General features: G+C 35.5%; 1 protein-coding gene across 10 annotated transcripts in view; it reads right to left on the bottom strand.

Moving 5' to 3' along the window:
* The window catches only part of PUM2 (pumilio RNA binding family member 2), a 95807-nt gene that overhangs the window by 14861 nt on the left and 65343 nt on the right, over positions 1–15603 (bottom strand). The window lies entirely within an intron of this gene.

The following is a 15603-nucleotide window of genomic DNA, read 5'->3' on the forward strand; positions in this document are numbered from 1 at the left end:
CGAAACTTTTATTTGTTCTTGGAAGCTTAGTATAAAACATAATTATAGCAAGTAATTTCGTACATACTAGTATCAATAACAGAATACTGAAACCACCAACAAAATTTCCAGTTTATTAACAAGGTTACAAATAGCTGGCTAACTCAGATTTTAAGCCACTGAAATAGAGTTGGGCTGAAATTGACTTGCAGTGTTAATGGAACATGGGCTAAATCGGTCCTTTTTTGGGCTATATTTTAAAAAAAGCATTAAGTCGTATATACCTCTATGCAAAGAAAAATCTTTTTTTTTTTTTAAAGTAGATTGTATGTACAAGGTGGTGCTTGCACTCATAACCCTGAAATCAAGAGTTGCATGCTCTATGGACTGAGGCAGGAGCCCCAAAAAACCATTTCTTAAAGAAGTTATAACATACTGATTAATTTCTGAAGTTAAAAAAAATCCCAAAAACTAAGTAATAAATCAAAATTACATCTTATTTAAAAATGTTTTAAAAATGTAAAGGAATACTCTCCATAAAACATTATTTTACTAATAAAGAAACAGAAATACACATTTATTTTTCCTGGAACTTTAATCTTGATCATTTGAGACAAAATAAAAAGCCTCTCTTTAACTTCTATTCCATTCCAAACAAGAAAATTAAAGGGCAGTCAATAGAAACAAAAAATACAAGCAGGAAATTGTTATCACAAATAACCATTTAAAAGTACTTGACAGTGTCCTTTTAAAAAAGAAAAATGTGTTGAAAACCATAAAGCACAGATTTAGTAGCTCAGATAAACAGAATCTACCATCAGCTTTATTGCCTTTGTATACCATCTCTATGTAAAGTAATGCTACATATATATATACAATCCAAACCACAAGGCAGAGATGATGCCAAGGACACACTGTCAGTGCGAAGTTGCAAAGTTATACAGAGGCATTTATAAAGGCAAAAAGAGTTATAGGGACAAAGAGCAGTAAGACAGTTATAATCCTGGAGAGTGAATTGAGTTAGAACATTCCTTTTACTTTTAGTCCCCACTGCCCTAGCCTTTCTTTGTTAAATTTCCCACCATCCAGATTACACATAATTCATATATGACTTTCCAGTCCTCTTTCCAATGTTAAGTGCCATAAAATTACATTCACCTATATACTAGATACCTGATACCTAAAACAATGTCTGACAGAACGTGAGTACACACTAATATTCATGACAATCTTGTGTAACATTAACTGCCCAAGGTCCAGTTCTGTACTCTTTCTTAAAAGTGTGTAATCTAAAAAGTGGAAAAAATTCAGTGTTTTAATACTGTCTTGATTTCCCCAATACTCTTAACCCTCTAGCATCTATTATTTCTATTTATACAGTTCCATGAATATATATAGTGCCATAAACTGTTCACTAGCCCATTAGAACCTTTAACAATTCTTTAATCTTTTCATAGGGTAGGGGTGCTCTGCTTATTATTCCTATGTGTTTTTACAAAGAACAATTATAATGTTCCATTCAAAGGCTACTTTGATGATGTCACTTTACAGTAAAGCATCCTGCTAAAGTATATCCTCTAAATTCTTCAGTCTAATTTTCAAGTCATTATTCTGAACCTACTTCACACACAAATTTCCTAGTAGAATCCTAGTTTAATTATTCACTTCTCCTTCTCTTGTTATCTTTGCACCATTACTTATGGTAACTTACCTCAAACATAAGGCCCAATCCTACACCTTGTTACCCTTAATGAACTGAAGATTTTTAACACCAAATTCAAAATACATATTTATCCCCAAGAATGACTATGCCAATTTTATTTGGTACTTCTAATATTCAACAGAAATGTCTCCCATGTCTATTCTTTGATTATATTCTATCAGCTCCCTAACACCAACTTAACTCCCTAACTTAAACTGCCTTCAGTTTTAAAAACCTCAGAATTTCAGTTCTGGAAGTCTAATTAGTATTTGCATTTACAAAATGGAAAAAAAATTCACTCAGGGCAGGATGCCTTTCTTTACAAATTAAGTATTTAAAACCCAATTCATAATATATTACACATTTTAAAATGTGGTTACTAAACAATGAAAGCAAGCCATCTAAAACCTATTCTGGAATTGAGGGACATTTTACAAAACTGGCCTATATTTTAAAATGTTAAAGTCACAAAAGACTGAGAAATAGTGCAAGATTAAAGAACCATGACAAACGAGTGTCATGTGTGAGGCTCCTAATCAATCTCCCTCCCAGTCCTCACTCTCTCCCTACCCCTTCTGGAAAAGTTTCAGTGAAGTTGGGTGATTTGATTGTGGTACTAAATCATTGTTAATATCCTGACTTTGATAATTGTGATAACATAAAAGAATGTCTTTATTTTCAGAAAACATATTGATAGATTTATGGACAATGTCTGCAGCTTCTTTTCCAAAGTATCAAGGAAAAAAAAACTAGATGTGAGAGGAAAGGAATATGCAGAGGAGAGAAGAGAGAAAAAGAATGATAAAGCTAATGAGGAAAAAATAACATTTGGAAAATGTGGGTAAAGGGAATGCTGGAATGCTTTTATATTAGTATTACAACTTCCCCAAAGTCTGAAATTATTCCAAAATTAAAAACATACAGGCTATCTATATTCATTTCATTGCTAGTGGTAGTCTACAAGCAGATGTGTTTCTGTACCAAGTGTGTGAAAAGGGAGAATAGTCCTTCAGTAATCATCACGGACACCTCCCCTTATCATTTACCACTCCTTAATCACTACTTAGATGTTACTGGACATGGAGATTTGTACGATAATTTCACAGATGAAGTCATTAGGGCCCAAATGTGATATGTAGCTAATAAGCCAGGACCCTTGGCTACAGCTTAAAACACAACAGTGTGCTGCCCCTTACATGCTATTTACAGAAGGAGTTTTCAAGTTTATTCGTTAACAACTGAGTGAAGGCAAACATCTTACAATTATCTTAGAAGAACATGATTTGATAAGTTTTCATTAATTTCCTTGAGAAGTCTGCCATTTTAGAATCCTTCCTACTGGGCAGCCCCGGTGGCACAGCGGTTTGGCGCTGCCTGCAGCCCAGGGTGTGGTTCTGGAGACCCTGGATCAAGTCCCACGTCAGGCTCCCTGCAGGGAGCCTGCTTCTCCCTCTGCCTGTGTCTCTGCCTCTGCCTCTCTCTCTCTATGAATAAATAAAATCTTTAAAAAAAAAAAAAAAAGAATCCTTCCTACTATTAATCAAAAGCTAAAAATTATAAAATACAGAGAAAATCATGGGCGAAGAAAAAAGTGTAACAGAAACCACAAAATAAATAAAACTAGTCTTTTCATTATCTTCTACCCCCTGAGGACTTGTAATAGCAGCTCAACTTAGCAGACCTGTGTATTCTTTTAAAAATATAGATTTCTGAGCCTCACTCAAAACATACTGAATTACAATCAGTGGATACTTTTTATTTAAAAAAAAAATCTGAAGATTATATTCTGATAGAAGAGTCTGGAGGCTAATGAATTAAAATCCAAGATAATTCAAGGGTTCATTTTATAACAGGCTGTCAACTACTAATTTCAAATAAAAATGGGTAATCCTAGTAATTTTGGGTCCTGAAAAGGGTACAACTATATATAAGCTACGAGACAGAGCCTGTTTCAGAAGATAAGGCTCTAAAAAGCTTAAGAAATGGTAAGGGGATAACCAAAGATAACCAATTAGTTGGAGCAGGTAAAGAATCGATGATAAGGGGTGGCTGAAAAATGTCGAAAATGGGGACAGTCTATTTTATTTTATGACATTAATTTTAGTTACTTCTATACCATAAACAGGTCAACGTAGTATTTTTAGTTCAGTATTTTTTCTCTGATCACTTTTTAAAATAAGTATATGGAACATCTAGAGTAGACAGTAACAAACATGGGTAATCTGACTTCTTGATTTATCTGCACACTGTTGGACTTTGGTAGGAAAAATGACTTCAAATTAGTGCTTCTCAATATGTACATGAATCACTTTGAGACATCAGTTACACTTTCCTAACTTCAAAAGCTATGATTTGTCAAAGGACAACATTGATCAGATCTTTGACCTGAGTTCTGGCATCTCATTTAAATAAAGTTTGTGTTCAACATCATCAGTTCCTTTTACCTACTTTAGAAAGTCCATTTAACGACTTAATATTGATAACTGATACTATGTGCTAGATCCTGATGGTCCATGAGGATCCATTCAAAAAGCAAGGACCAGGGCAGCCCCGGTGGCGCAGCGGTTTAGTGCCGTTTGCATCCTAGGGCGTGATCCTGGAGACCCAGGATCGAGTCCCACATTGGACTCCCTGCATGGAGCCTGCTTCTCCCTCTGCCTATGTCTCTGCCTCTCTCTGTGTGTCTCTCATGAATAAATAAATAAAATCTTAAAAAAAAAATTAAAAACACACACACACAAAAAAACACAAAAGGCAAGAACCATTTATTGAGCACTCTTTTTTGGACATTCAGAACATGAACTTTGCATAAAATGCTATACTGTGTTGAAACTGTGCCTCCCCTAAAGTTTGCCATTTTAAGTCATTCAGCTCGGGTAATCTGACGTAACGTCCCCACCAAACTAACACAGATTTTGGTACTCAGACTAAAGTGCTACCAGAAAAAAAGCCTAATAATGAAGTGAATTTGGATTTGGGAGGTGCTTAACAAAAAGGCTTAACTACCCTGAAGAAAGGTTTGGCAGAAATACAGATATTAAAAGCAATTCTGATAAGGGCTCAGATGTGAAGAACACTTACCAAAACTGCTACCGTCTTAGAGAATATATGTTTGTCATGAATGCTGGTAGAAATATGAATGCTAAAGATGCTTTAAGTGAAAGTTAAGAGAAAATGAGAAACAGGTTATTGAAAATGGGGAAACTAGACTGAAGTGTGTTATACTGGGCAGAAAAGAGAACTGATATGGATATTTTAGCTAAGATTTCCAAGCAATGTGTTAAAGGTATGGTCTGGTTTCTCCTAATTGCTTATGATAAAATAAGAGAAAAAGATAATTTCAAGAAGGAATTGCTAAGCAAAAGAAAATCAGCACTTGATGATCTGGAAAAATCTTGGTTTATCCAGATAGAATGCTAAGGACACAGAGCCAATGGGCATGGCTGGACAGTCCCTTGACATTATGGGAGATCAACAATATTTTTGAGAATTTCCTATGGATAGAAACACTGTCAGCCTGGCCTGAGAAGGTCAGAGATGGAACAAAATGAAAAATGACTCTGAGTTGGGACACCTGGGTGGCTCAGCGGTTGAGCATCTGTCTTTGGGTCAGGGCATGATCCCAGGGTTCTGGGATCGAGTCCCCCATTGGACTCCCACTGGGCAGGAAGCCTGCTTCTCCCTCTGCCTATGCCTCTCTTTCTGTCTCTCATGAATGAATAAATAAAATCTTTTCAAAAAATGACTTTGAGAGCAGAGCCACAGATGCAGAGCTAGAAAGGTGGGGCAGTAGCAGAGCATCTAAGTCACAAATGATTATTCTCAGGTCTTGTCAAAGTAGGATTTGTCCTGCTGACTTTCAGACTTGCTGGAGACTGGTAATCCCTTCATTCTTTCCAATCTCTCCCTTTGGCAACAGGAATGTCTTCCCTATGCCTGTCCCACTACTGTATTTTAGAAGCAGATAACTTGTTTTGTAGGCTTCATAGGTCCACAGAGAAGAATTTTGTCCAAGGTTGATCCACATTCAGTGTCTGACAGAGAAGATGAGATCTGGACTTTTCTGAGTTATTTATTTTTTAAGCATTTTATTTATTTCTTTGAAAGAGTGCGAGTGAGGAAGGGGCAGAGGGAGGAAGACAGACTCCCTACCGAGGAGGGAGCCCATCATGGGGCTTGATCCCAGGACCCTCAGATCATGAACTGAGCCAAAGGCAGGTGCTTAACCAACTGAGCCACCCATGTGCCCATTTTCTGAGTTATTTAGATGAGATTTTTAGACTTTGGGTTGATGGGAGGATGGGTTCTGACTCTTTTGGGTGAATATATTCTGCATGTGGGCCAAACATGAATTTAGGGGAACCAGAAGGCAGACTACACTGGGTTGAACTGAGTCTCTCAAAAAACTATGTTCAATTCTTAATTTCTGGCACCTGTGAATTTGATTTTATTTGGAAATAAGGTCTTGGCAAATGTAACCAAGTTAAAATGAAGTTATAATGGATTAAGTTGGGCTCCTATCCAATGATTGGTGTCCTCCTAAGAGGAGGAAAATTAGGACAGAGACACACAGGGAGAATGTCACATATTGAGGTAGGTGGAAATAAGACTGATGCATCTAACAAGCCAAGGAATGCCAAGGATTGCCAGCAACCACCAGAAGCAGAAGCTAGGAAGAGGCAAGGAAGGACTGCTGCTTCTTTGGTCTTCAAAAGGACATGGCCCTGACATCACCATGATTTGACTTCTACATTTCAGAAGTGTGAGACAATAAATTTGTTTTAAGCCACCTAGCTGTAGTAGTTCGCTAAAGCAGTCCTAGAAAACTAATACATATGCTATCTTCTTAAGAACCCTATGGGACAAGGAAATTATCTCCATTTTACTTGTGACACAACAGACTTGGAGAAGCTAAATACTTTAACTCAAGAATGAATAAATAATAATTAGATTGAGGTTTTTCTAAAACCCTTACATCTCCACAATTCACTTAAACCTTTTAGTTATACTGCACTTTACCTCATGAAGAACATTTAATGGCATATGATGTTCTTAAATCTGGGATACGCTTGAGGTTACATGGGGAATAAATTACATATAATATTTTTAAATCATTATTAACTATATGTTTGCCATATAAAAGACACAAACATTTTACTGGAAAAAGACCGAAGTTTCAGGGAGTTTAAAAGCCAATGTGATTTATTTTATTTATTTTTGAGAGAGAATAAGTCAGTGAGCAGGGGAGAGGGAGAGAATATCCAGCAGATACCCTGCTGAGAACAGAGTCTGACTCAGAGTTCGATCCCACAACCCTGAGATCATAAGCTGAGCCAAAACCAAGAGTAAGATGCTCAACTGAGCCACCCAGGTGCCCCCAAAGTCCAGGTGATTCTAGTTAAAAGCATAATCCTTTCAAATCATTTTTAATAGGTTAATATAAAAAGCATAAATGTCTGGTGTGCTATCTTAAAGTTGTACATCTTATGACAACATGTAAAGCAAACATTAGATGCAAACTGCAAACCAAAATAAAGATCTGTTGTTTCCATTTCAGTAGAAATTGTTTTGTAAAAGCACTTAAATAACCTTACCTTTTAGCCTGTAGTTAGGTGTAAACTTTCTAAAAATACAAAGAGGGAGACCATCACAACAAAACATATTTGAAAATCTTCCCTCATTCATCAAAAAGCATTTAAAAAGATTTTACTTTTTAATATATGAACCAATCTTCAGACTAGTATTACATCATTTCTATGATTAACTCACTTAGCCGATTTCCATTATTCCAACAAAAAAAGCTAGTTTTGTTTGGTTTCAAAAACTGCTTAAGGCTTAATCTTTAGTGAAAACTAACTGACTCTCTAACTGTTGAAAATAAGGACACTTTAAAAATTGCCTATGCCCCCAAAATCCTAGTGAAAACTAACGGCCTCTCTGTTGAAAATAAGGACACTTTAAAAACTGCCTATGCCCCCAAAATTCTAAGTAGTGGGGTGAACTTCAATGACTGCCCGATATGAACACATGGGCAAAAATATCTCCCTGACATCTCAACTACCCTTTCAGATCTGACCTCAATTCCTGGCTTGGGTAAATGCTTTTGGTGACAGTTAAGAAACCATCAGGATATAATACAAGATCTGCATTTCTTTTTTTTTTTTTCTCATTTCTTTTAAAATATTCCTGCTGCGATTTCATGGCCAGCTGCCCTGAGTGGCTGGAGTAAATGAAAACTATAGGAGCTGGGATTTTTCTCTTTAAAACATGATTACTCAGTGGATTTATGCAATCTTAAGGTTTGCTTCTTGAATTATGAATATTAGGGAGAAAAATTTTGATCCTAGACAAACATTAGAGGCACACTGATTTTTCTCTCTTGTTGAGGTTGTTAAAGTGGTGGGAAGAGGGTTGAACCGAGAAGGTACTGTGAAAGATACGTTTAACCCAGAAAAACCTAAACCTAAACTCAATTTCAAAAACCAAAATGACAACCCAAAAAACCAAAAACAAAAAACCCCACACACAAAAAAAACAAAAACCCCACAAAACACATACACACAAAATTCCACAGTTGACTGTCATAAAACTTTTCAAAGTGCAGTATTCTGAAGAGTATGGTTCTAACAAACTGATCAGAAAACACACTGACTGGAACTGCCAAATAATGCTTTTAGAAATCCATGTATAATGTAAACTGATTTTTGAAACAAGAAAGTAGCTAGTGTACAATAGATTCATAAATAAAATCCTCATTATCAATTATCCAAACTTCTGCTGAGATCTAATCTTTAGAGCTGTGGAGAAAGGTTTCAGCTTTCTTGCTTCTAATCTAAAATAAACCCAAGAATAACTCTAATATAAATCCAGTCTGTGGTAAATCTGGTACCAAAAAAAATCATTAAGGAATTAAGATGATAATTCTAATGGACAGATTATGTTTATATAAAATGGAATTAAAGTGCAATAAGGAAAGAGCACTACAATCTTTACATTTTAACTGCTGACATATATGTCTACATTCAACACAACACTACAAACTCCATTATAGTGGGTAGGGATGGTGTCTTTTTCTGTAACATAGTATCTCTAGTCAAGCAGTCCTTATTGGCTGAATGAATTAATATGTAAAACTCTGACCAGATACAAAAATCCTAAAATGGAGGTGAAAACTACCCACAAAAGATAAACATAAAATAGTAATGGATTAGTCTCAGTATAAATTAAGCTTATTCCTATTCTGTTTAAAATGTCATATAAAGATGACCACATTTCATCAGTTTTAATTTAGAAATTAGTAATAAAATATTTATTAGGCTACTAGAGTAAAAATTATTTAACTTGGATTAAAGGTCAATTGTTAGCAAGCAAAAAGCCATAAAGGAGTCAATATATCGACATTCAAACTCACATTCCCCACCAACTCACAATAGGCTAAGTTGTATTTTACCACAGTTTTATTAAAAGTTGAAAAAACTCTAATCTTAGAGAATAAGACCCTTTATTTATTCAGATAGATATTACACAGAAAGAAAAGCATTCTCTGAGAATGCAATGTGATATCCTAGAATAAGCAAGATAGACGTGGGCTCAAGATTTTTGTTCTTTACTAACTTCATGACTATAAGCAAATTATTTAATTTCTTTGAGAATAAAATTTATAACTGTGCATGAACAGTTAACATGAACATTTAACATGAACAGAATGTGAAAGAGTAGTCAAAGTTCATTTTCCTCTATTTGGATATTTAATTGCTCCAGTCCAATTTACTAGAAAGACCATCCTTCACAAATATACCAGAGTGGTAAGGGGGCCACAAATCAGGTAACTAAATGAGTAGGTCTATTTCTGGATCCACTATTCTATTTCACTGGTTTACTTATTCTTGTGCCAATACCACAATTTTAATTACTGTAAGTTTTTAACGAATTTGGTATTAACTTGGTTCTTCAAGATTGTCTGGACTATTCTTGGCTTGGTCTTTCCATTTATAATATTAAAATCAGCTTGTCAATTTCTTTAAAAAACCGGAAAAATTCTTGAGACTGTGCTGAATCTATACATCAACCTGAAGAAAGGCAATGTCTTTATAACAGACTCTCTCAATCCCCAAATACAGTATGCCTATCCATTTAATTGACTTATTTAACTTCTGTCAGTGGTTTAGAGTTTACAGTGTAAAGATCTTGCCCTTCTTCCATTGGACCTATCCCTGGATACATTATAAGGAAACCTTCGCATATGAAAATACTCTCGGTATATAAGTTATTTTTCAGTGTTATCCCATGAGACACACACTGTCTTCATTTTTAAAGATTACTTACCTAAAGCTACAGATCTCTCATAAAGTACATCTGCATGTATTTTAAGAGGTATATTTTTGATCTTATGTTTACTTAATGTACATTGCTTAGTGTATAAATAATGTAATGATGTAAATTCTAGGTGAAATCTTGAGAAATTAAACGAATTTTTGAGGCACATGAAGATTTACTTGATCTCAGTAAAAAGAAAAGGGTAGAGAAATAATTGAGTGGGGAACTGAAATGGAAATGTGAAGATAGGGCCAAAAAATAAAAACAGTAAGATCACAGAGAATAATGATATACAATCAGCAAAATTAAAGAATAAGCTCCTATTTGCACACTTCATATCAAGGAGGGAAAAGCATTTAAAAACACATTACCAAAAAATAATTCAAAAAATAAAAACATATACAAAACGGCAATAGACTTTCTTTCATTTCCTCTCATCTATAAACTTTTATCACTTCCAAACTTTAAAATATACACTGGCAAGCAGAGTTCAGATAAATGGAAGGAAAGATGGTAGGAGAAAAGAAAAAAGGCATTAGGGAGATGATGGAGGACAAGGTCAAAGATTCCTAAGAACACTCAAGGAATCCAGTAACTATGAGTAAAAAAAGAAATGTGAACTGGATAAGGTCGTGTGTAAAATATGAATTATTTTCTTCTGAGGTGTCTCTCTCCCTGTGGGCACTACTGGATATTTAAGTGGGATAAAATTCTTTTTTGTTATGAGAAGTTTAGCATATGGATACTGAACGTCAATAGAATCCCTACAATCACTGTGATAAGCAAAAACTGTTGCCACACATTTCCAAATTGCTCACTTCCTCACACTTGTTGAGTGCTCCCAGTGATTCATTCTGAAGCTGAACCACTGACTTAGATCATCAAGTATTTGCTAGTTCTAAATCTGAGACTACCTTAACTGAACTGGTGAAAATATCCAGTCATTAGAACCATAAAGTCACAGATAATAAAACATAAGGACAAAAAAATGAATCACTGTAACTCCAAACTAGAACTAAGATCAATAAATTTGTATACAGAAATGAAATAAAGATTGTATCTTATAATCATATGCATCTCCATATGAGTAATAATAGAATTTTGGATTTTTCTTCACAGCGTATTTCATATCAATCAATAAATGACTTTTAGACACACCAAGGCTGTGAAGTGGTGCTTTAATATACATCACCACAAGAACCTGTAAATAATACTCTGTTGAGAGCTGGGTATGCTGTCCTATAGCCAATTTCTAGGTTGCCTGCTTTATGATTAACACTATTTTTATTTCATGGAGTAGTTAATATATTTGGGCTTTCTCAAGAATAACTGAAATGAGAGAAAGGGCTCTAGTAAGTTTAGTAATCTTAAATACAACTTTAAAAATATATAACTTGGGCAGCCCCAGTGGCCCAGTGGTTTGGCGCCACCTTTGGCCCAGGGTGTGATTCTAGAGACCTGGGATGGAGTCCCACGTTGGGCTCCCCGCATGGAGCCTGCTTCTTCCCTCTGCCTGTGTCTCTGCCTCTCTGTGTGTGTGTGTCTCTCACAAATAAATAAAACTTTTAAAAAAATAAATAAAAAATAAAAATATATGACCTATGCCACTGTGAGGTACACAGTTTTGGAGGCTGATTAGAATACTGTTGTTTATACACTTTATAAAACTGTTCAATTTATTATAGAATAGCATAATAGAAAAATCATGCATAGTAGCAAGAGTCAAATGGTGCATCATTTACTGGTTTGGGCAATTCTCCTGGGCTCATAAGAACTATGCTTTTCTATCTTTGATGGCCATATTGCTCAGCCAGTCTACATTAACAATTAGGATGAAATGAAATAATGCATATGAAGGTGCATTAGAAAACTATTCAAATGCTATTCAATTATAGGGAGTACCTTCAATGAAAGCTTCAAAATAATTTATTCTGTTTTTCTGCTGTAAGGACCATATGACATTCAGAAAAACTGCACACTGCCTTACAACCGATTTGGTCATATCTGTTTTAATTTTTATTTATTTATTTTTAAATTTTATTTATTCATGAGAGACGGGGTTGGGGGGGCAGGCAAAGACACAGGCAGAGGGAGAAGCAGGGTCCATGCAGGGAGCCTGACGTGGGACTCAATCCGGAGTCTCCAGGATCACACCCTGGGCTGAAGGCAGGCACTAAACCACTGAGCCACCTGGGCCACCCTGTTTTAATTTTTAAACATTTCATTCTAAAAGAAGATGACACAATCTGCCAAAGTTCAGCAATTGTAACAGATGTTAACTTCTACTTAATAGGAAAAATGATACTAACAGTTTTATTCTGCCTATTTTTAACATAAAATTTTCTGTGATTAGAAAATAGGTTATAAAATTTTCTAATCCATAAGAAGCAAATTACTGAATATAAGATATTAGTGAATTGTCAGAACTGATAGCCACCTTTTAATAAGCTAATTTCACTAAGCTCAAAGCCTGAATTACACTTTTTAGGTACCTTTTTTCTTAAGAAAAATATAAGCCAGTTCAAAAATGAAGAAGTACAGTGCTCACTTTGGCAGCACATATACAAAAATGAAGAGGTACAAGGAATAAGCCATTAGTTCGTCAAGTTCTAAGTTAAATAAAAATACAGAATGTTGCTTTATGACTGGGAAATGCCTTATCAATCTAATTACTATGTGAGCATAAAGATTAAATAAGAAATCACTAGCATATTTTAAAATTTTATTTAAAAAGGAAAAAGAGGGTAGCCCGGGTGGCTCAGCGGTTTAGTGCCGCCTTCAGCCCAGGGTGTGATCAGAGAAACTCAGGATCGAATCCCACATCAGGCTCCCGGCAAGGAGCCTGCTTCTCCCTCTGCCTGTGTCTCTGCCTCTCTCTCTCTGCCTCTCATGAATAAATAAATAAAATCTTAAAAAAAGGGGGGAAAAATTAGATCCTGAATTCTATCAGAGAATGATTACAGAAACAGTTGCAGGTAGATAATTTCCTCCATCCCTAATAGATCAAGATAATATGAGAAAATTAATTCACTTAAAGCTGAACACTTCACCTGAAACCCAGACTATAACCCTGCTTTTTGTATTTCAAGATAAGCCATTAATTTTTTAAAAGAGTTTTATTTATTTATTCATGAGAGACACACACACACAAGGGGGGGGGGCGGCAGGCAGAGACACAGGCAGAGGGAGAAGCAGGCTCCATGCGGAGAGCCTGACACGGGATTCGATTCCAGGTCTCCAGGATCACGCCCTGGGCTGAAGACGGCGCTAAACTGCTGAGCCACTGGGGCTGCCCAAAAACCATTAATTTAAAATTCCTTCTCTTTCCTTCTTCGTTCCCATTTGTTTCTCTGATTCTCAGTATTTAAATGCTGCTTTAAAAAAAAGTTGTAGTCAAATGGGAGCCAATCTGAAGGGTTCCAAATGGCAAAAGGTAATTTTTAAAATTTTATTTATTTACTTGAAAGAGAGCAAGCCAGAGACCATGAGCCAGGAAGGGGCAGAGAAACCCAGGAGGGGGGCAGATTTCCCACTTATCAGGGAGCCCAGACATGGTGCCCCGACCCTGGGATCATGACCTGAGCTGAAAGCCAGGTACCTTAGATGGTGAAATTTAAGGGATCAAAAAGAAGGTATAAAATTGAAGTTTCTCAGACTGCAATGAGCTAAAACCTATCAAGTACCCTAAAAGCTATCAATTTACAGGTAACAATGATAAAAACAAAACAAAACAAAACAAAACATGAATTACATACAGAAATTGCCAGGGCATCAACTCATTCTCAAAGTTAGAAAATAAAGTTAAAGAAATCAAGCATTATTCCGACTCCTATATGAACTATATTATATTCCAGGGTAACCTCACAATGATGAGTTCTTTTTTATAGAAAACTTCCAGCTAATAACTGCTGAAGATATGACAGAATTAGAGTATCAGCACTTTGCAACATCTGAAAAAAATGCTCAATTCTAGGCTGCTACACCATTAGGTGGATCAGGCTGACAAGCTCACAATGGAGACAACCAGAGGTGTGTTTTCTGATATGGTGCAACAGGGAGAATACCGAACTTATTTTGTCAAAAACAACAAAAACAAACAATAAGACCACACTTCTAGATTTAATTCCGTTTTATAAGAAATATGAGGAATAGAGAAGCACATTCAATACTACCGTGGGGGAGCAATTGGCAAAGTTAGGAATGTGGGAGATTCAATAGGACAAAGTTTCTTCAATAAATAAATGGAAAGAAAAAAGAGAATGGGGAAGTGGCTCCAGATTAAAGGGCATATCAAACAAATGCAATATATGGGGCCTTAGTGGGACCCATAAAAAGACATTTAAGGTAATTAGGGAAAACAAAATAGTGAGAAATTATTAATTTTAAAAGATGATGATACTGTGGTTTTGTTTTTTAAAAAGGAATCTTTTATCTGTTAAGAAATTTTGTACTAGGAAATGGAAAAAACTTTGTTTTTGACTCCCAATATATTAAAAAAGTAACAGGGTTGTAAATCAGAAATATTTTAGTTTATAAAAAATGAACCAATACCTATCAATTGAAATATTTGTTCTTTAACGAAAAAGTAACTAGTATTCATGAGTTGAAAATACTTATTTTGGGACGACTGGGTGGCTCAGCGGTTAAGCGTCTGCCTTCAGCCTACGGTGTGATCCTGGAGTCGCGGGATCAAGTCCCACATTGGTCTCCCTGCATGGAGCCTGCTTCTCCCTCTGCCTGTGTGTCTCTGCCTCTCTCTCTCTGCCTCTCATGAATAAATAAAATCTTTAAAAAAAGAAGAAAAGAAAATACTTATGTTAACCAAATGACAACTATTTTTAAAACTAAAACATCTTTTTTGGAAAGACAGAAGCACAAAATGTTGCTATTAGGCCCTTTCTGTGAATCAAATAACTAACAAAGGGAGAGCTGGTTTAAAAAAGAAAAAAAAGTGTGTCATTCAATACTTTAAGAATGTAGGTATCAGGAGGGCCTATCAATAATTATAATGGTTACCCGTCTGAAATTCTCACAAGACAATAACCTGGAATTAATTAATTCCAACCAATTCTAATGAAACTGAGAACTAATTCCTATCTCACGATACTATATTCTCAATATGTGAGCTGAGTGAGATCATTTCTAAAAATGGATATGCAAATTCATTTCCATAAGTATTTTCTAAATTAGCTGCCTTGATAACCTGATTCATGAAGAAATCCACTTAAAGGATAGGCAATTTAAACTGTTTTCTTAGAGCAGAGAGCATGGAAGTCTTGTATTGTGATTCAATCAGGTGAAAGCAAATAGATTACTTCCATGAACACCATGTAAAGAGTATATGTATGAAATCTATTAAATTATTCCAAACTGGCAGGTCTACCCGGTCCTTGTTAACAACACTGCCTGTCATACAACTAAAACTAAAAGAAACTGGGAGGTCACTAAAGGAAATCATCTACAGATAATTCCAATCAGAGATATATTAAAAAGATCACATTTCCAGCTGAAGCTAAACTAAGTAGTTTAACTCTGGGTACAAAAGTATCAGGCTATAAAGTATTAATGGCCCAAGCGATGATTAATTAGTTCTCATAACTGACAAG

The sequence above is a fragment of the Canis lupus genome, chromosome 17 (assembly GCF_011100685.1).
Source record: "Canis lupus familiaris isolate Mischka breed German Shepherd chromosome 17, alternate assembly UU_Cfam_GSD_1.0, whole genome shotgun sequence".
Lineage (NCBI taxonomy): Eukaryota > Metazoa > Chordata > Mammalia > Carnivora > Canidae > Canis > Canis lupus.